This window comes from Labeo rohita, chromosome 21 (genome assembly GCF_022985175.1).
Source record: "Labeo rohita strain BAU-BD-2019 chromosome 21, IGBB_LRoh.1.0, whole genome shotgun sequence".
Lineage (NCBI taxonomy): Eukaryota > Metazoa > Chordata > Actinopteri > Cypriniformes > Cyprinidae > Labeo > Labeo rohita.
Window position 1 is genome coordinate 29031441 of NC_066889.1, and position 25133 is coordinate 29056573.

Sequence of the window (25133 nt, forward strand, 5' to 3'; positions counted from 1 at the left end):
CTGTTCCTCACACAAAGCTCCCAAAAGACTTAAAAAATGAACTTTTTGAACTAATCGCATGGTGTTTTGATCCTTTTTGGAGCTTGACAGACACGGACACCAATTGTTATATGGGGGAAAAGCTTTTCTCCTTTTGTATTCAGCATACAAGCTTTGAAATCTTGCATATTTGCTCTTGAACAAAAGTTACGCCTCTCAAATACAAAATGAATTTATAATGGCTCATAAATAAGCACATATAAATTATGCAATGGTGCAAAATCTGTAAAAACCTCATAAACACAATATAAACAAAAAACACTGTCTGTGTGCGTTTGCATGTTAATTAACAACTTCATTCCCTATGAGCAAAACCAATTTTTTAAATCGGACTGAACTGACATACAAAATAAATTACAGTAATTGTTTGATGTTCTGCATGCTTAGCTCTTTTAATAAAATCACACTTTCACGTCGCGATCTTCAAGGGGAAAAAATAAAACCATAAGCGAAACGGCAATAAATAGGCTATAAATCAGGTTCGACACCGCTTTTAATGAGAAGCGTTCACACGGGACGCGTTGTACTGTTTTTAATTATTAATTCATGTACACACGGATAAGACTTGCGTCTTTGCGTTGCATTCAGACCATGGCTTGGTATGTTCAAACACTTTAACTTTCTTAAAAATGCGTGTCGAAAGCGCGCTGAATGTGACAACGCGTTTGTCTAATGCAGTTAATTTTACGTTTTAGACTCCTGTAGAAAAACTCAATCACTTACCGACTGTACGCGAGTTCGGATTTTTCTTTCTCTCCTCACAATGCAGCAGCAGCCGCGTCTCTCTGCAGCACTTGAAGAAAAGCTGAGAAGAAGTGATGGAGAGAGGGAGAGAGAAGGAGGGAGGGAGAGAGAGAGAGAGAGATGAAATCAATAGTTGTATCGCGGAGAGCCCCGCTGAATGTGACGCGACGCGGGGCGGGGGAGCGGAATGAGTGCGTTTGGATCATAGTGAGTATATACTATGACTGTATGCGTGGATACGAACACCCCCACCCACCCGTGACGCAGTGCTCTTTCTCCGCGAGTCACGATTCTCTGGAGGGCTTTTTCCTGCTTTTGTTGGAGAGACTCGTGTTTCAGTGTTTTTAACTTTCTGCGCTGCCCCCGACGCTCACGCCTCAGCGGTACAGTCAGAAAAAAAATGCGGCACTGGGGTTCTCAACGCGACTCATCGTGATTGAACTCCCGCCAGGCTGGAGATGGAATCTGGGCAGACCCGCGCAGTTTGCGCCGGAGAGGCGGGACGAACGCGGGACGCTCGGAATGGAACTCTCCATGGTGCTGAAGCACCAAACAGAACAGACCCTACATAAAATAGATCTACACAGAACCACATAGATCAGATCTGCACAAAACAAATCTTCAAAGAACAGACCGAAACCATTAATATAGCTGCAAGCAGCGATTACCGGGGTTCAAGCGCTTATTTAATCAAATAAGGAAAGATACATTATTTAGCAAGCTTGTAAAAACCTAAATCAACGATTTAGAAAAAGCATTTTTAGCAAGTCTAGGTAATTTACCATAGAAATTTTATGTTGTGTAACATTTCTGATTGTTATTGCGCCAACTGTGGTCTGATCCCCTTAAAACGTTGCATGCTTGTTTAGAATTACCTGTCGCACATGCTCACCAGGTTTTGTGAAGTTTTGAGTTTTTCTTTAAGCTTTATAGGATTTTGGTAAATTTGGACAGGCCCCTTTTCTAAATGGCCCCGTTATATCTTCCCAAATGGTAAATTTCAAATTACTGCAGTGTTTTTTTGCAGATTGAGCGAAAAATCTAGGACTAGTTTGCAAAAGTAGCTTTTTTACGTCTTCCCAATCATTTAACAAACGATTTGATTGACAGCAACGTTCAATTGTTTATGCTCTTGAAAAACACGAGATTGCTCCCCCCAGCCGATTTAATTCAAATCTCTCACAGGCCTTTGGGGCCGTCGGTCAAACAGGCAAACCCAAGTTTCGTTCCGATTGGCCTCCGTTAACCTTGTCTATTAGGTGTTCAGACAAGATATCTCATTCTGTTCAGGAGTTATAGTCATTTTACTAAAAGTGGCCCCGCCCCTTTCGAGCATTTTGGCATCCCTTTGTGCCAGTGAGTCGAAAGTATTTTTTTTTTGGATAATTATTGATATTCGCTCTCCAGAGAATCTTCCTGCGTTGGTTTGGTTCCAATTGGGCAGAAAACCTAGGACTAGTTTGCAAAAGTAGTTTTTTTTTACATCTTCTCAATCATTTAACAAATGATTTGATTGACAGCAGTGGTTCTAAAGGCAGAGTTGTCTGATATGAATATTTAACGTATGTGCAAAAAAAACACGCAATGTACAATTATTGATATTGACCTCCCCAAAACACGATACTGACCTCCCCAGTGGCTGATTTCTTTCAAATTTCTCACAGGCCTTTGGAGCCGTGAGTCAAATAGGCCCACCAAATTTTGTTCCAATCAGCCTCCGTTAACCTTGTCTAATAGGTGCTCAATCTTCATTAGCCAATGGCGGCCGTGTTTTTTTGAGATACGCAAATGTCCTTATAGACACTTGTGGCACTTTTGACCAAAATAGTGCACAGATTTTCAAGTCGTTAGGACAAATAGCTGCGTAGGTATAGCCATTTTTATGTTGTTCCCTTTTATAGCGCCACCAAGTGGCCAAGCTCCCCAATTTTGTTCTTCCTGTGACCTCAGACTGAGCTCTTACATAAGTCTTCTGAGTTTGGTGAAGATATCTCATTCTGTTCAAGAGTTATAGGTATTTTACTAAAAGTGGCCCCAAACCTTTCAAATGTTTTGGCACCCCTTTGTACCAGTGAATCAGAAATTTGACTTTTTGATAACTATTGATATTCGCTCTCCAGAGAATCTTCCTGCACTGGTTTGGTTAGATATGGTGAAAAACCTAGGTCTAGTTTGCAAAAGTAGGTTTTGCCAAAAAAACAAAACACACAAAAATTTTACCAGGCTCACTCAAACACTTGAGCCTGCGACTGACGGTTTTGATCGCTGCAGCTCCCCCATCAGGTTGACTGGGGCGAGCCTTGGTGATTGTGTTGGCAGTGAGGGTACTACCATCCCTCCAAGTTTCAAGTCTCTACAATTTATGGTTTGCTCTGCACGATCAGTTTTATGTGGAGTAGGCCGATTCTTGGCCGTTCTAACAATTACAATAAGGTTTCAGCGCTACGTGCTTGAACCCCCAATAAACCAATAAATATTAAAGGAAACATTCACGATCGCATCCCCTTTGACCCGTGACGTCAGCTTCAGAGTTTCAGCTGGAGTTCACGGCACTGACTCTAACAGGAGTTCTGATGGGTTTTTTAAGTCAATGCCCATTAGCATCACAAAGGCATGAAATGAAGATGAGGAGCATGTGTGAAATGAGTCCCTGCCTCGAGGAGGGTTTTCTGTTTTGTTTAGAGCTAAAACGGTTCCCTGGAGAGCTGTTGGGAGAGGAATCCATCTCACATCCTATCCGGCCTCTCCACCCGCACGGAAAGAAGCACCCCGAACTCTCTGAATGATGCTCTCCTCCTCTTGGAAATCTTGAGAATCAAAAGAGGGATGGAGATGCAGGAAGGAAGAGTGCAGGGTTCCCTGCTCATTCTAACGGCCGCAATAAATATGCTAATGCACTCGCATTCGCATCCAACACCAGCTGTTTAGAGTTTTTCAGCTGAAATGGGCACTAATAAAGTTTCCTTCTCTCTTGCAATTTAAGAAACTTTACTGGAACAGAAAAAAATGCTTTACATTGCCGAAGCTTTAGTAAGAGTATACTGTAAATACACATACACGGATTAATGGTTAAAGGTTTTTTAGTGGCTCATTTAATGAAATACTGTACATGTAATGCAGTGTCACCAAATTAGTGCAAAAGACATACTATATAGCTGTGCATATGAAAAGTTTATTTGTAAAAACAGATAACTCCATTTTCAAAAAAAATGGAGTATTTTTGATGACGTAAAAACAAAATACAGCAAACAAGAAAACAATAAAATTATGATAACAAAAAAAAAGAGCTCTGTTTTTGTTAATAAACTCTTCATATATAATTCCTATAATTTGAATTTGCAATATGTACATTTTATATATATATATATAGAGAGAGAGAGAGAGAGAGAGAGAGAGAGAAGAGAGATTTAATTTTAAAATTTATAATATATTTACTTTTTATAAATATAATTTATTTAATTGACAATTTCAGGAATTATGAATTTCTAAATGATTACTTCAAAATGAAAATATATTATATAATATTATATATATATATATAAATTTCATTTTTTATATCTTACAATAAAATAATTTTAATTCTGTGAATGAGTGAGTGTTGTTAAATAATAATAATAATTAGTAATATTATTATTATTATTATTATTAAATGTAATTTAATAATTTTATTTTTTCAATTTTGTATTATATCTTAACTCAAATAATTTGAATTATATACATTTTTTTTTATATAATTTCAGGAATTATAATAGAATGATTTGTGAATCAATTTTTGAATTACTTTAAAAATTGTCAAAATATATATTTTTAAAAATATATACAGAATTTACACAGTTGATTTATTTAATTGATAATTTCAGGAATGGAAATTGCTAAAATTATTTGTGAATAAATAATTCTTAAATAATTACTTTAAAAATTATTTTAAAAAATAAAAGTTTTAAATATATATATTTCAGAAATGTACAAATACACTCACACACATTTGTAGTAATATATTGGTCACTACACAATGTAATTTAATTCTGCACGTAGACATAATGAGATTCAATATATGCACATGGATATTCAGTATTATTTCAGTAAAAACTTTTTCTCTTGTGTTTCGTTGATAGTATAACATTAAACCTGCGGACATTTTTATATTTAGTTATACTGAAAAAGTTTCAAATTCAGTCTACCTTTTTTAACCTTGTTTTAACATGTATTTCTATGGAGACCGGAACACGAAAGCACCCAAATGGAGTCCATCATGGCGCCGTTCATCGGCTACTCAGGAAAAAGGTGAATAAAAATGATCATGCTCTCTTTGATTTGAATATCTCTGCCTCTAATCCACTGAAGACTTTTGCTTTGATTTCAAATTACCACAATGAACGTCCATTAACTGGAAACAGCAGCTGAAAGCATTCAGTCACATGTTAATTAACTGTGTTTATTCTATATAGATAGATAGATAGATAGATATTCTTTCCTTTGTTAGCACTATTTCTAACACTTCTTTCCACTTATGCACACAAAGTTTTGTAAATAGCAGCACAATGTTCTCAAATCTCTCTACATCATTATCTGGACATGTGATATTGGTTTTAATTGATATGCAATTACGTGCATCAGTGGGCGTCTAATTTCATGCAAATAACCTAGAAAACAGGGAGCTGTTAGTAAAGTGTGTGTGTGAGAGAAAAACTGTTCCTGCTTACTGATAAAACACACACCTGTGGGGTGATGCTGGAGACCTCTGTGGGTGGATGGGAAGGGTGTAATTGGTGCCTGTTTAAATTCTCCACTGTCTGCCAAAACATTCACTTTATGCATGCAAACTTTCAGAAATTATGCTGCTCATTACGGCAGAGTCAAAAGCAGTTTTCAGACACACAGATCTGCTCTGAACTTTAGAGCAGGTCACTTACCTTCTTTAAGAACTCCTCACTTAAAGGTACAGTTCACCCAAAAATAAAATTTCCTGAAAGCATACCCCCAATTCATCCAAGATGTAGATGAGTTTGTTTCTTCATCAGATTTGGAGAAATCCAGCATCACTTGCTCACGATAGGATCTTCTGCAGTGAATGGGTGCCGTCAGAATGAGAGTCCAAACAGCTGATAAAAACATCACAATAATCCACAAATAATCCACACCACTCCAGTCCATCAGTCCATAATACATAATAACGCTTCCAGTGAAAAAGTTCATCTTCTGTTGTCTCTCACGTCAAAATCCAGTCATATATTTGTTTAGAGCTGTTTTGGCTTGTAAACTGTGCTTGTCTGTGCAGATTTCTCTCCTGATTCAGACCAGGCCACTTTTTCACTGGAGGAAGTGTTATTGTGGATTATGGACTCAGAAATGTAGCATTGCATCACTTGCTCACCAGTGCATCCTCTGTAGTGAATGGGTGCCGTCGGAATGGGTGCTGATAAAAACATCACAATAATCCACAAATAATCCACACCACTCCAGTCCATCAGTTAACGTCTTGTGAAGCCAAAAGCTGCATGTTTATAAGAAAGAACATCCATCTTTAAGACATTTTTAACTTCAAACCATTGCTTCTGAGTAAAATATGAGTCCATAATCCATAATAAAGCTTCCTACAGTGAAAAAGTCCATCTTCTGTTGTCTCTCACGTCAGAATTTAGCCATACGTTTAGAGCTGTTTTGGTCTGTTTTGGCTTGTAAACGGTGCTTGTCTTTGCAGATTTCTCTCCTGATTCAGACTAGACCACTTTTTCACTGGAGGAAGCATTATTAAGGATTATGGACTATGGAAATGTAACATTGCGTCACTTGCTCACCCTCTGCAGTGAATGGGTGCCGTCAGAATGAGAGTCCAAACATCTGATAAAAACATCACAATAATCCACAAGTAATCCACACCACTCCAGTCCATCAATTAACATCTTAAGAAGCCAAAAGCTGTGTGTTTTAAGAAACAAATCAGTTTTTAACTAAAATATGAGTCCATAATAATGCTTTGTCCAGTGAAAAAGTGGTCTGGTCTGAATCAGGAGAGAAATCTGCACAGATCAAGCACAGTTTACAAGCCAAAACAGCTCTAAACAAATATGTGAATGGATTTTGATGTGAGAGAACAGGAGATTATGGATTATGGACTCTTATTTTACCCAGAAGCAATGGTTTTAAGTTAAAAATGTCTTAATGATGGATTTGTTTCTTACAAACATGCAGCTTTTGTCTTCTCAAGATGTGAACTGATGGACTGGAGTGGTGTGGATTACTTGTGGATTAGTGTGATGCTTTTATCAGCTGTTTGGACTCTAATTCTGACGGCACCCATTCACTGCAAAGGATCCATTGGTGAGCAAGTGACAGAATTACTCATTTCTTCAAATCTGATGAAGAAACAAACTCATCTACATCTCGGATGGCCTGAGGGTGAGGACATTCTCAGCAAAATTTTTCTCATTTTTTGAATGTACTGTTCCTTTAAAGTGTGTTTTTGGTAGGCAGAGAACCTAAACTCTCCTTAATCGTGGTAAAACCCACTGTAACTGTGGTCTTGGTGACTTATTGCTTTCTTATAAATATAAAAGAAATATGAAACGCTGACACTGGCTGGACCCCGAGAAAGGACTTCTTACCATGAGCCTCCACACATGCTCTATTTTTCTCTGCCTGTCTGATGTAATTAACCTTGCCATCTCCTCTATCTCTCAGTCTGACCTGGAGAGCGGCTGATTTTACCCTCTCAGTCAGCGGTAACATTTGCCATCCTCCTTAAGTGCTGGTCTTACTGTGAGTGTCTGTCCCCGGTGTTATCTGAGAAACACAGAGCTGGATTTTAGTGCGTCAAAGCCTTAATCAGTGCAGCAGGGGTCAAAGGTCAAAAGAGAAGTGAGATGTTTGAATGAAGTCTAGTTAAATCAATGGCAGACAGGGGGCGGGGCTAAATGGAGAGTGGGAGGGACATTTCTTAGGAAACCTGTTTGGAAACCAGGGACTTCATTTATAAAAATGTGCATTTAAATGATTCTAAATGTAAACGTATGACAATTTCCTATTATTTATAAAACAGCCATATATACACACATACAAAAATTCTTTATAAATCTCTTTATAAACCACAGCTCATCTTTAGGTAAGTGATATAAAGGCGTTTGTTAAAATTTCTACTTCAAATAAATGCTGTTCTTTTGAACTTTATATTCATACAAAAACCCTAAAAAATAAAATGCATCACAGTTTCCACAAAAATATGGGCAGCACAACTGTTTTTTAACACTTAGAAATGTTTCTTGAGCAGCAAATCAGCATATTAGAATGATTTCTGAAGGATCATGTGACACTGAAGACTGGAGTAATGATGCTGAAAATACAGCTTTGATCACAGGAATAAATTACATTTTTCTATATATTAACACAGTAAATAGCTATTTTGAATTGTAATAATATTTCAGAATTTTACTGATTTTTCTGTAGTTTTAATAAAAAAAAGCCTTTGTGAGAAGAAGAGACTTTTAAATCATTCAATAATCTTACAGTCCCCAAACTTTTGAACACTAGTGTATATGTGTACGTATTAATGACAATCATGATGGATTTGTGTGGGAATTCCCCGTCTTTGCCTGTGAATTTCATCTGGCAGGGAAACACTCGGAGGAATCGTTTCATTCAAGGCCGAGAAAGCTGACATAATGCCGAACTGCCCTCTGTGAATTATTCAAAGGACGGATTTGCGTCTCTTTCATCATTTGAGCTACTGACAGCGAGCGCAGACCTGCTGCTGACCGTGTGTGTGCGAAAGAGATTCGTGAGACACACAGACCCTTTTCAGAGACGGAAATGCGGCGTGAATGTGACATGAATGTGCGTGTGTGTGCTGGAAAGGCCTGAAAGCCCTAATGAATGACGTCCATCGGCGGATGTTATTTTCAAGTGCCGCCCCGCTTGAACTAATTCACTTCACTTTGGACTGGAGGAAGAAAACACAATCTCTTTAACCTCTCAGTTGTTTCTCCTCTTTATGCTGGACTGTAGACTATATTTATCTCTAGTTCTGTTGCTTATGAATAGCATCTGTTTTCACCTCAGGGTTCGGCCGTCACGCTTACAGCACTTATCTGAGCCTGAATAGACAGCGAGCGGCCCTTTCATAGTCCAGCCGTGCAAACGCTCACGTGAACATCTTCACATTTACATGAATGACCTGTCTAGTGCTGTAGCAACCCGTTGGTCACATGACAGGTGTGACAACACGAGCGGACAGGAGTGGGCGGGTGTCGTCCTGATGTGTCAATCATCGCTGTGATGCTGAAACTGTTACTGTGTTTCTGTCGCATGTGATTTTTACTGTGGTAAATGAAGCGATCATAGTTCATCAGATGTCACATGTCACGCTGACATGCTTTATGGTGAAGGACAATTAACTGCATGTCATTTTAATGGTTTTAATTCATCAGTCTTACAGTACCAGTCAAATATTTGATCAAAAATACAGTAAACTGTAAAAACGATATACACTATACTGGCAAAACTTCACTGGCAAAAGTTTCATCAGTTCACCAAGGCTGCATTTATTTGATTAAAAATACAGTAAAATCAGTAAAAATGTTAAATATTATTACAATTTAAAATAGCTGCTTTCTATGTGAATATATTGCAAAGTGTAATTTATTTTTGTGATCAATTCTGAATTTTCAGCATCATTACTCCAGTCTTCAGTGTCATATGATCCTTCAGAAATCATTCTAATATTCTGATTTGCAGCTCAAGAAACATTTCTGATTATTATCAATGTTGAAAACAGTAGTGCTGCTTCATACTTTTGTGGAAACTGTGATATATAATATATATATATATATTTTTTTTAAAAAATAGAAAGTTCAAAAGAACAGCTTTTAGCTGAATAAAGGTCTTTTCTAACATTATAAATGTCACTTTTAATGCATCCTTGCTTAAAAAAGTATTAATTTGATCTTTTTACTGACCCTATCACGGTTTCTACAAAATATTAAACTGTTTTAAACTTTGATAATAATCAGTAATGTTTCTTGAGCAGCAAATCAGCATATTAGAATGATTTCTGAAGGGCCATGTGACACTGGAGACTGAAGTAATGATGCTGAAAATTCAGATTTGATCACAAAAATAAATTACATTTTATAATACATTCATATAGAAAGCAGCTATTTTAAATTGTAATTCTATTTCACATTTTTACTAATTTTATTGTATTTTTAATTAAATAAATGCCTTGGTGAGCAGATTAACTTTTTTTTTTTTTTTTAAATCTTAATTATTCCAAAGTTTTGCCAGTATAGTAAACATGGTTTTAAATCACCAGTATATATGTGTAGTATGTAGATATGTAGATACTATAAATCAACTTATTTATATGAAGATTCATTTAGTTCACCCATTGACACATCTTGTGTTGTCAGATGGCTGTAGTCCTTGTCCCGGGTCAGGGACTTGCCGTAAACACCTGGCACAGGTGTGGGTGTGTGTTTGCTGACATCAGCTGCGGCTCTGTCAATATATCGTGAGATCTGAGGAACAATGAGCTGGAAAAGCCATCAGCATACGACACACAAATGTCTGCTGCATCACAGGTAAGGAGAAGAGAAATGAGGAGAGAAACGGAGAGAAAGAGTGAGAAAGAGTGAGCGTTAGCGGAGGTGTGGAGGTTCTTCCTCTTGCTGTCATCTCAGTTTACCTCCGCGGATATAAAAATGGCTGCTGACATTGATGTTAATTGGCTTTTTTCTCCACCGAGCAGAAGCCTGCGTGTGTGTGTGTGTGTGTAGAAATCGGGACTATAATGCTCTCTCTTCCTCTACAGCATTTGTGAACCCTCGCAGGTCATGTATTACTTTACTAAGTGATCAAATGCACAATTTTCACCAGAAAACAGGTGAAAAAAAATTAATAAATGCATATTGAAAGACACAATCTGTATTTACAGACCAGAAGATCATAGCAACCACCTAGCAAAACAATCATAGCACCTTGGCAACCACACAGTAAAAATAAAAAAAACCGTTCAGAACATCTTAGCAACCACACAAAACATATCAGCAACACAACAAAACCAATTAGAATTCCTAGCAACCAAGAAAAAAACTCAGAACACCTTGCAACCACAAAGCAAACGAATAAGACCACTTAGAAAACCTAGCAACCAATAAAAAAAACAACAAAACAGAACACCTTAGCAGCCACATAGCAACAATAAAAACTCTTAAAACACCTAGCAACCACATAGCAATGCCCTGGCAACTGCTCAGAACACCTAGCAACCACACAGCAACACCCTGGCAACCATTCAAAACACATAGCAACACAATAACACCACTTGGAACACCTCAGCAACATAATAAGACCATTGAGAGCATCTAGCAACCAATAAAACACTTTAGCAAACACACAGCAATAATAAAAACACACAAAAGACCTAGCAACCACCTAGCAATGCCCTGGCCACCACTCAGAACACCTAGCAACCACATAGCAACACCCTGGCAACCATTCAAAACACATAGCAACCACATAGTAACACAATATCACCACTTGGAACACCTCAGCAACACAATAAAACCACTCAGAACACCTAGCAATAAAAAACAGAACACCTTAGCAACCATATAGCAACACAATAAAAACACTTAGAAAGCCTTAGCAACCACACAGCAACAACAAAAACATTCAAAACACATAGCAATGCCATGGCAATGACATAGACACACCCTGACAACCATTCAAAACACCTTAGCAACCACACAGCAACAATAAAAACACTCAAAACACCACATAGTAATACCCTGGAAAGCATTCAAAACACATGGCAACCACATAGCAACACAATGACACTACTTGGTTCACCTCAGCAACAAAATAAAACCATTCAGAACATCTAGCAACCAATAAAAAAAAAATCAGAACACTTTAGCAAACACATAGCAATAATAAAAAACAAAACACTCAAACCTAACAACCACATAGCAATGCCCCAGCAATCACTCAGAACACCTAGCAATCACATAGCAAAGCCCTGGCAACCTCTCAAAACACCTGGCAATCACATAGGAACACCCTGGCAACCACTCAGAACACCTAGCAACCACATAGCAACATCCTGGCAACCATTCAAAATGCATATCAACACACTAAAGACACTTAGAACACCTTAGGAACCACACAGTAAAAATAAAAACACTCTAAACACCTAGCAACCACATAGCAACGCCCTGACAACCACTCAGAACACCTAGCAACCACATAGCAACATCCTGGCAACCATTCAAAATGCATATCAACACACTAAAGACACTTAGAACACCCTAGGAACCACATAGTAAAAATAAAAACACTCAAAACACCTAGTAACCACATAGCAACGCCCTGACAACCACTCAGAACACCTAGCAACCACATAGCAACATCCTGGCAACCATTCAAAATGCATATCAACACACTAAAGACACTTAGAACACCCTAGGAACCACATAGTAAAAATAAAAACACTCAAAACACCTAGTAACCACATAGCAACGCCCTGACAACCACTCAGAACACCTAGCAATCACAATAAAACAAACAAAAAAAATAAAATAAAATAATAATTTAGTATCTTCTTTATGGTTAAAATGCAATGAACAGCTATTTTGAGATGTGTATGTGTGCGTGTGTTATTAAGGATGGTTTTAACAAATATGAAAATCACCATACTGTTGCCATGGCAACAACTTACAAATTTTTAAGTGAAACCTAGATTTTAATATTAACAAGGTGTTTGCCTGTATAAAACTTGCTGCTACAATTCCAGGGTGCTGTGGCTGGTTGCCAGGGCAGTGCTAAGTTGCTAGGATGTTCCAAATAACAGTATGTATCACTATGAGATATGCATTGCTAAGGTGTTCTGTGGTTGCTTTACAGCCCAAGTAAAAAGGTTCATTTGTAACCATAAGTATGAGCATTGTGTTTAGATGCTCTTAATATGCTACTTACATCATTTTTAAATATGATTGAATTTCATTCTGAGATTCATTTCCTCATATAACCATATGTGGAGGTTAATGGCATAGTGTGGTATTGTGTTAAGCTGTAATGTATCATTTAGCTAAAGCTTTTACTCCCACACACACGGAATCCCCGCTCTGCAGCGTCTGATTGGCTGCCTGGAGTCACATGATAGATTTCCGGCGTGAGTCGTGAGTGGAGGAGGGAAACCCACCCCGAAGGGGCTGACACAGCTGTGTGTGTGTGTGATGTGTTTCTCAGTGATGACACATAGTTTCTATCATCTTTGTGCTGATAGACTGTGGTAATATCACTCCTCTTTTCATGTTCAGAGGCAGAACCATCATCTCTACAGAGAGCTATAATGATGGGACAAAGAGATTGCATTTGTGTAAAAGGAAACAGCTCATCCAAAAAATAAAAATGATCATTATTTTCTTGATTCAAACCAATATGCCTTACTGTGGATCACAAAAGGAGATGTTTTGATGAATGTTCACACTGCTCTATTGAATGTGGATGGTTACCATGTGCTCAGTTCAAATAAAAGTGAAAAATGTGTCATGAAATCATATTGTAAATTGTTACCAAAATTTCATTTATCCACCAATTCTTGGCTCATCTTGAGTTGAACGTGCACTAAAAACACTACACAGAAGAAAATCACTACAGTTCATAAGAATGAATTCAGCTTGTTTTATTTCTGAAGTGTTTTTAAATTAGGATTCATTATGAAACGACATTACGCAGGACAGAGTGTTTTATATTCAGCACATGCAAATGGAGTCAACTGTTTTAAAGCTGCTAACACACATCACGGCCCACACGCACCTCATATTAATGGTGCTTTGCAGAGCAAAAATGCTTTTTAGCCATCACAGCATGCTCACTGAATCTCACTAAACACTGAAACAAACACAATACAGCCAGAAAACTGAATCAGGGTTTATCAGCTGCATTTAGAAGAATCAAAACATTAGAGAAAACAAAGAATGAACTGAAAGAACCTATAATATATTTAATCTTCAGAATCATATAGCAAGTCAAAATAATAAACAAATTAATTATTTTGTGATGTTTAGGAGTGCATTTTTGATTAAAACCCTGTATCTTCTGAACACTAGGTAGCACTGTCTTAAAACTTCTTGGATAACTTCAGAACATAGCATAGATGATCTCTACCAAATTTTATCCCAATAATTCAAAGCGTTTAAAAATGACAAACAAATGACCAGTTTAACCCTGGCAAAATCTGTATTGGCAGATTCAGCATGACCCAAGAAATTGGTAGACACCAAAAAGGTTACATTTAGTAAGCGTAGAAAGTGACTGTAATTGATAAAAAATTGTATGAAATCCTATATCTTCTGAACAATATGTGCCGCTGTCTTCAAACTTCCCAGGTACCTTAAGAAACACTGAAAGAAACACAGTACAGTCAGAAAACTGAAACTGAGTATATCAGCTACATTTAGAAGAACCAAAATATTATAAAAAACAAAGAATGAATCAGATAAAAAACTATAATATTTTTAATCTACAAAAAGAACCATATAGCTAAGTCAAAATGATAAGTCAAAAGCTGTTTTGCTCAATCTAAACAACAAACAAATTAATTTCCTTTCACTTGATTATGCTTAAGAGTGTTTTTGTATGAAGTCCTATATCTCCTAAAAACTAGGTGGCGCTGTCTTCAAACTTCTCCGATATCTTCAGAACATGCCAACAATGATCTCTACCAAATTTTGTCCCAGGAGTTCAAAGATTTGAAAATGGCAAACAAATTATTCATTTATTACTAAAAAAGTTTATTGGCAGATTCAGCATGGCCCAAAAAATTGGTAGACATTTGGTAAATGCAAAATTGACAAAATTGTATGAAATCCTACATCCTCTGAACACTATGTGGCACTGTCTTCAAACTTCTCAGGTACCTTAAGAAACACGGAAAGAAACACAATACAGTCAGAAAACTGAACCAGGGTTTATCAGCTGCCTGTAGAAGAACCAAAACCTCAAAGGAACCAAAGCACAAATTGGAACTGATATTCCCCAAAAAGAACCAGCTTATCAGTTACATTTAGAAGCAAAACATCAGAGGAAAGAAAGAATGAATTAGAAGAAAATCTAATATTTTTTAATCTCCAAAAAGAACCATATAGCCATGTCAAAATGATAAGTCAAATCATGTTTTGCTCAATCTAAACAACAAACAAATCAGTTACTTATTACGTATTATGTTTAAGACTGTATTTTTGTATGAAGCCCTGTATCTTCTGAACACTAGGACACTACTGGCGTGTCACTGGTCTTCAAACTTCTCCTATACCTTCAGAACATTTCACTGATGAGCTCTACCAAATTTTGTCCCAATAGTTCAATGCGTTTCAAAATGGTGAACAAATTATTCATTTAATCCCAGCAAAATCGGTATTGACAGATTTGGCATGACAAGTAATTGGTAGAGACCAAAAACTTCACATTTAGTTGTACAAAGTGAAAGTGCAGAAAGTGAGTCATTGCTAAAATTGTATGAAATCCTATATTATCTGAACACTAGTTGGCATTGCCTTCAAACTTCTTAGTTACCTTAAGAAACACTGGAAGAAATACAAAACAGCCAGAAAACTGAAACAATGATTATAAGCGACCGAAACCTCAGAGAAACCAAAAAACAAAGTGGAACTAATATTCCCCAAAAAGAAGCATATAGCCAAGTCAAAATGATTAATCAAAATGTATTTTGCTCAACCTTAACAACAAACAAATTAATTACTTCTTATGTATTATGTTTAATAGTGCGTTTTGTATGAATCCCTATATCTTCTAAACACTAGGTGGCGTTGTCTTCAAACGTCGCAGAAACCTTCAGAACATGTTGTCGATGATCTCTACCAAATTTTGTCCCAATAATTCAAAGCATTTTAAAATGGTGAACATATGATTCATTCAATCCTGGCAAAATCTGTATTGACAAATTCAGCGTGACCCAAGAAGTGACCATCCTTTATAAAAACGTATGAATCCCTGTATCTTCTAAACACTAGGTGGTGTTGTTTTCAAATTTCTCAGGTACCTTCAGAACATGTTGTTGATGAACTTCATCGAATTTTGTCCCAATAGTTCAAAGCGTTTCAAAATGGCGAACAAATGATTCGACTGATCCTAGCAAAATGAATGGGTTCAGAATTTTCCCAAAAATCTGTAGACACCAGAAACTTTAAATTTAGCAACTGTAGAAAGTGACTGTCTTTGATAAGATTCTCCTCAACAATGAAAACTTCTTAAAGGGTTTAATCAGGGAAAACCCATAAAGGCCACGTTCAAGTTCTTAGTTGTTTACCAGGGAATCCAGGACTGTCAGGCCCAAAATTGTCATCCAAATTTGTCTTACCACATTAAAAACAAAGGCACAGTAAACAATTCTGGTGGACTAAGGGTCTGGCTGCCATGTTTTCTGGCTGTCTGCTGTCAAACAGAAGTCTAATTACAGAGCTGGAACACAAACGCTGACGGACCGGACCAGACCCGAGTGGGTGGCAGCGTCTGCAACTGTTTTTGTATTTTCTTCAGCTGAGTTTGCAGACGTTTTTAGATGCTGGAGAGTCAGAAAACTCTGATAACAATGCCATACGCTGCCAAAAAGTTTGTGTTGTTGAGATTAAACTTGGCAGTTAAACTGGCGCCTAAATGAGTGGATGCAATCAAAAATGGTTTAATAGAGAGAAAACAAATTACAATAATACAAATTCCGTCATCATTTACTCATTACTGTGCATTGTTATTCCAAACCTGGTGTATGACTTTCTTTCTTCCGTCAAGCACAAAATCAAGTTTTAAAGAGTATCCTGACCACTATTTTCCCTTTTTTTTAAAAAAACATATTTTGATGCAATCAGGTAAAACGCATTTTTGATTCTAAAATAAAAAAAGGTTTGGATGACTTGAGAATGATTACATTATATATTCCTTTAATTACAAAAACATAGAACAGGAAACAAAAACGACAAACTGTCAGATAAAAACAATGGCAATCATTAATATAAAGTGTTTTTTGGTATTCGAAAAGATGTTGTTCATTTATTAGGAACATGGAGGCGTGTTTGTGACCTACTTGCTGCTGAATCTGTGCTGGAATGAGTGAGAAACGCTGATCAATATGGCTACAAAACAACAGATGATATTATTAATCTAAAATCCTCATTTGTGTGAATAATGACCTGATTACAAACACACAAGCCTGATGACAGATAGACAAGCCTGAATATTTCCAGAACTCACAGTGAAAAACATGCAAACATCATTTGTCATCAGCTTTTATTTGTTCATGTGTATTTTGTTATTTTTAACATCATGTCTTATATTTACACATTACAACAGATTGTTCACACCAGTGTTGTTGATCTTTGAGATACTATTGTAGTTTTTATTAATTAGTCTTGAATTAGTTTGAATTAGTCTTTATTTTTCTTTAGTGTTTTATTTTTTATTGTTTTTTTAATTGTTTTACACTATTAGTTTTTATAGTGTAATTTTAATTCTAGTTGTTTTAGTAATTTTGCTGTTTGTCATTTTTTATTAGCTTTTACTGTATTATTTTAATTCAAGTTTAGTTTTAGTTATTTTAGTACATCAAAATAATGTTTTGAAGTTGTAAATAAAAAGATTATTGGAGTATGTTCAGTAACTCATTTGTTTTTATTTTTATGTTTTTGACATTTTCATTAGTTTCTTACGTATCAGATTTGGTTTATTTAATTATAACAACCCTGGTGCGAACAATGTGCATCTTGTAAAACATACTCCAATAATTTTTGTTTTATTTAAAATTTCATAAAATCAGTTTTTACATTGTACATCAGTCCTGCTGAGAGAAATTGAGGGCCTGAGGGTGAAACAGAGAGAGGGAATGAGAAATAAGTGAGACAGAAAAGCAAGCAGATGTTTCAATACACTGTGTTCATGGTGTGTTTGAGCGCCGCACCGCCGCTGGCGATTGTGATGCCACAATGCACTAAAAATACTTTCATCAAAAGAAAATTCCCACGGCCAATACGTGCATTTGAAGTGCTTTATTTCATGCGCGTGGGCTGCTGAGGAAGAGCCGCCGGAGGTCATGATGACCACCAGGAGAAAGCGAGCTCTTCGTCTCTTCACATTCACACAGCGGTGTTTCTCAGCAGGTGAGGATGGCTTCTATTATTGCACAACATAAAAGAGCAAAGCGTGACTCAGACGAAGGAAATATCAGAGCAGACGAGGCCTGTTTCTTCAACATGCAATCTGTTATTTCTGTTGCTAAGAGTCTAATAGTGGACGGCAAAAATAAACATGCCATATAAAAATGTGTTTTCATTATTATTGCTCATATTTAAGATTACTGATGTGAACACAGATTGAAAACATTTAGCAACAAACAGCTGCATAGAAACACACTAAACAACACTGTGAAAACATTAGCAGTCATCTAGCAACGCTCTGACCATGCAAATGAGATCTCAATTAGTTCTCGAGATTAAATGGAAATAAATCTCAGATGTTTCTCTATTGTAAATAAAGATTATTTACAAGAAAATACCATTTTAGTCTTTTTACTTCAAAAGTTCTTTATATTTTTTAGATTTGACTTTACATATTTTTTTTAGATTTTTCAGATAAGTTTATTTTACTTGAAGTAACTAGAAACACCCTAGCAACCACCTTGGCAACTGCAAAACAACAACCTAGCAACCAGCCCAGGTACTCTAGCAACCACCCTAGAAACCACCCTAGGTAACCCGGCAACCACATATCAACACCTTAGCAACCACCGCGAGTACCCTAGCAACCACCTGGAGTACCTTAGCAATCACACAGCAACACCCTAACAACCAACCCTGGTACCTTAGCAACCACCCTGGGTACCCTAGCAACCACATAGCAACACCCTAGCAATGACCCAGAAAGCCTTAGCAACCGCATAGCAACACCCTAGCAATGACACAGAGTACTGCAGCAACCGCACCGCAACACCCTAGCAACAACCCAGAGTACCTTAGCAACTACATAGCAGCACCCTAGCAACCACCCCAGGTACCCTAGCAACCGCTTAGCAAAACCTTAGTAATGACTCAGAGTACCTTAGCAACTACACAGCAACACCCTAGCAACAACCCCAGGTACCTTGGCAACCACGTAGCAACACCCTAACAATGACAGAGTACCATAGCAACCACACAGCAACACTCCAGCAATGACCCTGAGTACCTTAACAACTACATAGCAACACCCTAGCAACCACCCCAGTTACCCTAGATGCCGCATAGCAACACCATAGTAATCACCAAGAGTACCTTAGAAACCACCCCAGGTACCCAAGCAACCACCCTTGTAACCACCCTGGGTACCCTAGCAACCACTCCAGGTACCCTAGCAACCACATAGCAACACCCTAGCAACCATCCCACACACCCTAGCGACCGTCCTAGCAACCAGCCCACGTACCCTAGCAACTGTCCTAGCAACAACCCCGAGTACCCTAGCAACTGTCCTAGCAACCACACTGAATACCCTAGCAACCACCTAGAGTACCTTAGCAACCACATAGCAACACCCTAGCAACCCCCCCACGTACCCTAGCAATGTGTTTTTCTATGGACTGTACTGTCTCAAAAACATTAAAACTTTAATCTTTAAAAATATTTTTAAATTTCAAACTACTTCAAATTGAAAACCTTCAAACTTCAAACTTTCTGGCTAGGCTGTTTCAAGCCATCCTAACATTTGTCTACAAATAGTAACAAATTATTTAATGGTTCTATTGTTTCAAAGTCAGTTTTTGTTCAGTGTAGTGCCTCATGTGTGTTTATTTTTAGCATTTTCCCAAGAAATTTTAGGAGAAACATCTGAGAAACTGATACTTGAATGAAGAATGATTTCAATGAATTCTCATGAGTTATAAAAGAGCAACATCTGAGCATTAAAATTCTCCTGTTTCTATCAGGATTTTATTCCCTCTTTCACTCTGTCCTACTTCATCCATTAGTAAGAATATGACTCAACACACACACACACACACGCACGCACACCTCGGTTTATATCAGTTTCAAATGCTTTGTAAGCATCTGTTTTCCCTGACAATCAATGTTTAAAATAATCAGAGCGAACAAAATTAACAACAAAAACTGTTTACCGGTTTCATGACAGCATCAACAAGTAGCTCTGTACTGAAGACCAAAAACATCTCCATGGCAACCAGGGATGAGGGAACATCCTGATTCCAAAGGGACGGATGGAAGATGCTAATTTTGATGATAATTCGGTGTACGGCTCAAATCGTGTTGAGCTGATGTGTGATGATCAGACCAGAAAACAGGTCAAAAACCCCACAGACACACATATAGATGCCAACTGATTTCTGAAGGATCACTAAAGACTGGAGTAATGATGCCAAAAATTCAGACAGCTCCTAAAAATGAGTAATAAACAAGTACTGTTTTCATTCAGTTTCATATGATGTAAAGCTGAAAGCAGCAGTTGAGGGTCAGTATGTGTGTGTCAGAATCACAGCAGGGGTCCTGATGGTGTTTGGGGTCAGAAGAGCGTCTGTGATGAAGTGTGGGTGTTTGACACGGAGCCCAGGGCCACACGCTCGCGTCACGCATGATCACGCTAATGCTGCAGATTCACTCAAGGAATCTCCAGAGGTCTGTGGACTGTCCACATTCATTAGGAAAATCGGATCACTGCGGGAAAACTCAAACCCTTCGGCTCTGGAGGAAACACTGCTTGAAGATCCTCCACAGGAAGTGAGAGAGTGATGGTGATACACCATAATACTGACTGATTACTAAAAGTACCAGAGTATTACCATAGTATATACCTAAAAACATATTTTTGTGACTTTTGTAATAAAATAATGTAAAAAAATATATAGAATATATAAAGCATGTACACTGTTCAACAGTTTGTGGTCAATAAAATAAGAAATTAACACTTTCATTCATCAAGGATGCAGTCATTTGATCAAAATTAACAGTAAAGGCATTTATAATGTTACAAAAGAGTTATATTTCAAATAAATACTGTTCTTTTGAACTTTCTATTCATCAAAGAATCCTGAAAAATAAAACGCATCACAGTTTCCACATAAATATTGTGCAGCACAACTGTTTTCAACACTGATAATAATAAGAACTGTTTCTTGAGCAGCAAATCAGCATATTAGAATAATCATATTAGAAGGATCGTCTGACATTGAAGACTGAAGTAATGATGCTGAAAATTCAGATTTGATTACAGGAATAAATTACACTTTAACAAATATTCACATAGAAAACAGCTATTTTAAATTGTAATAATATTTCACATTTTACTGTATTTTTTATCAAATAAATGCAACCTTGGTGAGCAGAAGAGACTTCAAAAACAAAAAATCATGCCGACCACAAACATTTAAACTGTAATGAAAACACACACTCGTATCTTTCTATATATAAACATAGAAAGGATAGAGATATAGAAATATATAGAAATAATGAATAAATAAAGATTCATTTGTATATTTCCATCAGAAAAAATCTGAAAATGTAAATATATTAAAAACAAAAATAGACAAAAAAAGTAAAGTACAGTCTCTTCTGCTCATCAAGCCTAAGTACAACAAAAACAGTACAATTTTGAAATAGTTTTACTATTTAAAATAACTATTTTCTATTTGAATATATTTTAAAATGTAATTTATTTCTGTGATCAAAGCTGAATTTTCAGCATCATTACTCCAGACTTCAGTGTCACATGATCTGTCAGAAATCATTCTAATATGCTGATTTGCTGTTCAAGCAAATATTTAAGATATATTTACAAGTATATGCATTTATTATAATTTTTACATAATTTACATTATATATAAATACAAATATTTTGTACATAACATATTTCTTCTAAATATATACATTAATTTGTGTGTATATATACATAATTACACACAGTACACACACGTATATTAGGCAAATTCAAACTTTTATTTTGTATGCGATTAATCGCGATTAATCGTTTGACAGCTCTAAAACATTTAGAATGTTACAAAAGATATCTATTTCAGATAAATGCTGTTTTTCTGACCTTTCTATTCATCAAAGAAACCTGGAAAAATTCCATTCAGCTGTTTTCAACATAATATTAATAATAAATGCTTTTTGAGCAGCAAATCAGAATATTAGAATGATTTCTGAAGGTTCATGTGACTGGAGTAATGATGCTAAAAAAGCAGCTTTGAAATCACAGAAATAAATTACATTTTAAAATACATTCCAATAGAAAACAGTTATTATAAATAGTAAATGCAGGCTTGGTGAGCAGAAAAAACATTTAAAAAATTATAAACGGAACATTCAGTCTGTTATCTCCAAATGCCTGTGCACATGACCTGCATAGAGCGACCATAAATAACAGCAGAATTTATACAGCCTGGAAAACGATGTTGAAAAGCGCTCTGGCCTCTTTGACCGCGTGTCTTGTCTCTTAATTTCATTAGTGTCTGGTCTTTTAGTGAACGAGGCTCATGGCTCTATAATATCTGTACCTCCATCAGCTCAGTCAGAGGGGCTGTAATGGGCTGCCATCCCAGAAAACACACACACACACACACTGGAGGTAAATGTGAATCTCTTGATCAGGTTTCTGCTGGGTTTGCACTACAGTGCAGGCGTCCTGCAGGAATGCCATATGGGAGCTGCCGCATATTTCAGCTGCTCGCAGCACGTGGGTCATCAGAGCACTGTCGACTACAACACACATCATATGTGTTCATTAGCCCGAACAGACCTTACGCTGACACTTCAACTACAAGCCTGTATATATAACGCATTTTACAGATATTTGCATTCATAATGACTAACAAACAGTTGCATGTTCCTGTGAATAACTGTACGGCTTTAATGCACAGTCCTTAATTAAAATGCATTAAAACACATGATTAACACTCAAACTCTTGTTACATCAGCATGTTTTATGCATTAGGTTACATTACAATACACCGTTACTGACCCTCATTTCATGCCTCTAAAAAGGAAGCACATTCTGACTCAGTCTCCTATGGCTGCTCGCGGCTACACGACTGACCAAACGCAATGCCATTAAACTTTAACGATTGCTCGTCTCCCAGCATTATGCTTTATGCTAATGCAGAGAAACGAAACATCAAGCCAAAAGAACGGACACAAAGAGAGGAAATTAACATTCAGCTTTGATTTCCTGACATTTGACTTAATGTGTGTCTGAGAGCACAGAACATTCTCTGGTTCATCCATAAACATGATCCTGCCCAAAGCTTAAAACGCTTAATGGAGAAATCAGAGGTTTCATTTATATCTAAGCATATAAATACATATTGTATAGATCTTGCACCAGGAGCCACGTGGCCCCTCCCACCACAGGACGGGAGATGACTGACAGCCGTCAATCAAAGATCAAAGAGTGTAAAGTCTGTGCGCGTGTCTGCTGGGACAGGAAATCATCTGTGATGAATGACTGACAGCTGGAGAGAGAGAGAAAACAAGCCCGGAAAGACACGAGCGCGTTCATCATAAGAACAGACACAGCGGAGCGGAGCGTACCTGCTAGTCTCGTAAATCCCTGTCATCTCTCTCTCTCATTTTTATGATCATTCTGCGTGTCCAAGAGGAACAGAATGCATGAGACAGTCTGTACTTTGTTAAAGCCCCACAGAGACTGGAAATACACAGGGACAGAGAGAGAGAGACGACGGTACAGGAGTGCAACCTGCCGGCGAGACACAGTGAATGTAGATTTACAGGCAGACATAAGCTTCATTCAGCTAACAGTGTTTATTATAGACAAATAGCAATAGATTAAATCCGTGCAGTCAGATTATGATTCTAGAACAGTTATTTTAACAACCAAAAACTGCTTATGTACAGCAACCACAGCAAAAACAGGAGTAAAACTGGATAAATGGGAAGAAGTGTACACTGAAAGAAATTGTTTTTTTTAAGTAATTCCCACTCAGAAATTGCTAGTAATGTGCCCCTGGACCACAAAACCAGTCTTAAGCAGCATGGATATATTTGTAGCAATAGCCAAAAATGGGTCAAATTTAAATTTTTCTTTTAATGCCAAAAATCATTAGGATATTAAGTAATGATCCATTAAGATATTTTGTAAATTTCCTACCGTAAATATATCTATATAATAGATAAATATATAAATATATATCTATATATATCTAATATATCTATAACTTAATTTTTAATTAGTAATATGCATTACTTAGAACTTCATTTGGACAACTTTAAATGTGATTTTCTCAATATTTAGATTTTTTTGCACCCTCAGAATCCAGATTGTCAAATAGTTGTATTTCGGCCAAATATTGTGCTATCCTAACAAACCATACATTAATGCAGGGGTGCCCAAGCCTGTTCCTGGACATCTACCTTCCTGCAGTCTTTAGTCTCAACCCTGATCAAACACACCTGTCTGTAATTATCAAGTGCTCCTTCAGATCCTAATTAGTTGGTTCAGGTGTGTTTGATCAGGGTTGGAACTAAACTCTGCAGGAAGGTAGATCTCCAGAAACAGGGTTGAGCATCCCTGCATTAATGGAAAGTTTCTTTATTCTGCTTTCAGATGATGTATAAATCTCAATTTCAAAAGAACTGACCCTGGTTTTGTGGTCGAGGGTCACAAATGAAAAGAAACGGCAAGTAAAACATTGAATTAAACATTACATTTTAAAGTCGAAAGACAACTCCTACAATAATCTACTAAAAAAAACTTCGAAAAATCATTTTTGGAGTGTAGGGCAGAAATTAGTCTTTATGGTGGATGGTTATAAAATAAGAGGGCTTGGTGACATCTAATAATGCATTAAATAATGTATTTAAAGGATAAGCAGGGTTTTGAAGAATAGTTCACTCGTAATGAAAATATCCTCACCCTCAGGCCATCCAAGATGTAGAGGAGTTTGTTTATTCATCAGATTTGGAGAAATGTTGCATTACATCAAATGCTCATCAATGGATCCTCGGTTTTCTAGGCTGATATGGCAAGGAGCTATACTCTCATTCCGGCGTAATAATCAAGAAACTTTGCTGCTGTACCATGAGTGCAGCAGGCGCAATGATATTACGTTGCACCTGAAAGTGACCGGCACTAACTTTGTGTAGATGCAGAGTTGCAGCCGGCAGAGTTGACGTAATCATTACGCAGTATTGTTGCGCCTGCTGCACCCATGACAGCAAAGTTCTTTGATTAATACACCGAAATGAGAGTATAGTTCCTAGCCATATCGAACTAGAAAATTGCAACTTTTCATATTTCGTCCATCATGGTACACAATGTAACTACAGAAGAGTCAAGTTTTAAAT

General features: G+C 37.0%; 1 protein-coding gene across 2 annotated transcripts in view; it reads right to left on the minus strand.

Annotated features, from left to right (window-relative positions):
* LOC127152773 (synaptic vesicle glycoprotein 2C) overlaps positions 1 to 23379 on the minus strand; it is a 69675-nt gene extending 46296 nt beyond the window's left edge. The window contains exons 1-2 of one of the 2 annotated variants that reach the window (XM_051093618.1): positions 23361 to 23379; positions 763 to 844 (exon numbers count right to left, since the gene is read on the minus strand). The gene's annotated coding sequence lies outside the window, so the exon portion shown is untranslated. Of the gene's footprint in view, positions 1 to 762; positions 845 to 1039; positions 1158 to 23360 lie in introns of those variants that run through there. The other variant, XM_051093617.1, reaches the window with a different exon arrangement.
* Between the last annotated feature and the right edge of the window lie 1754 nt (positions 23380 to 25133).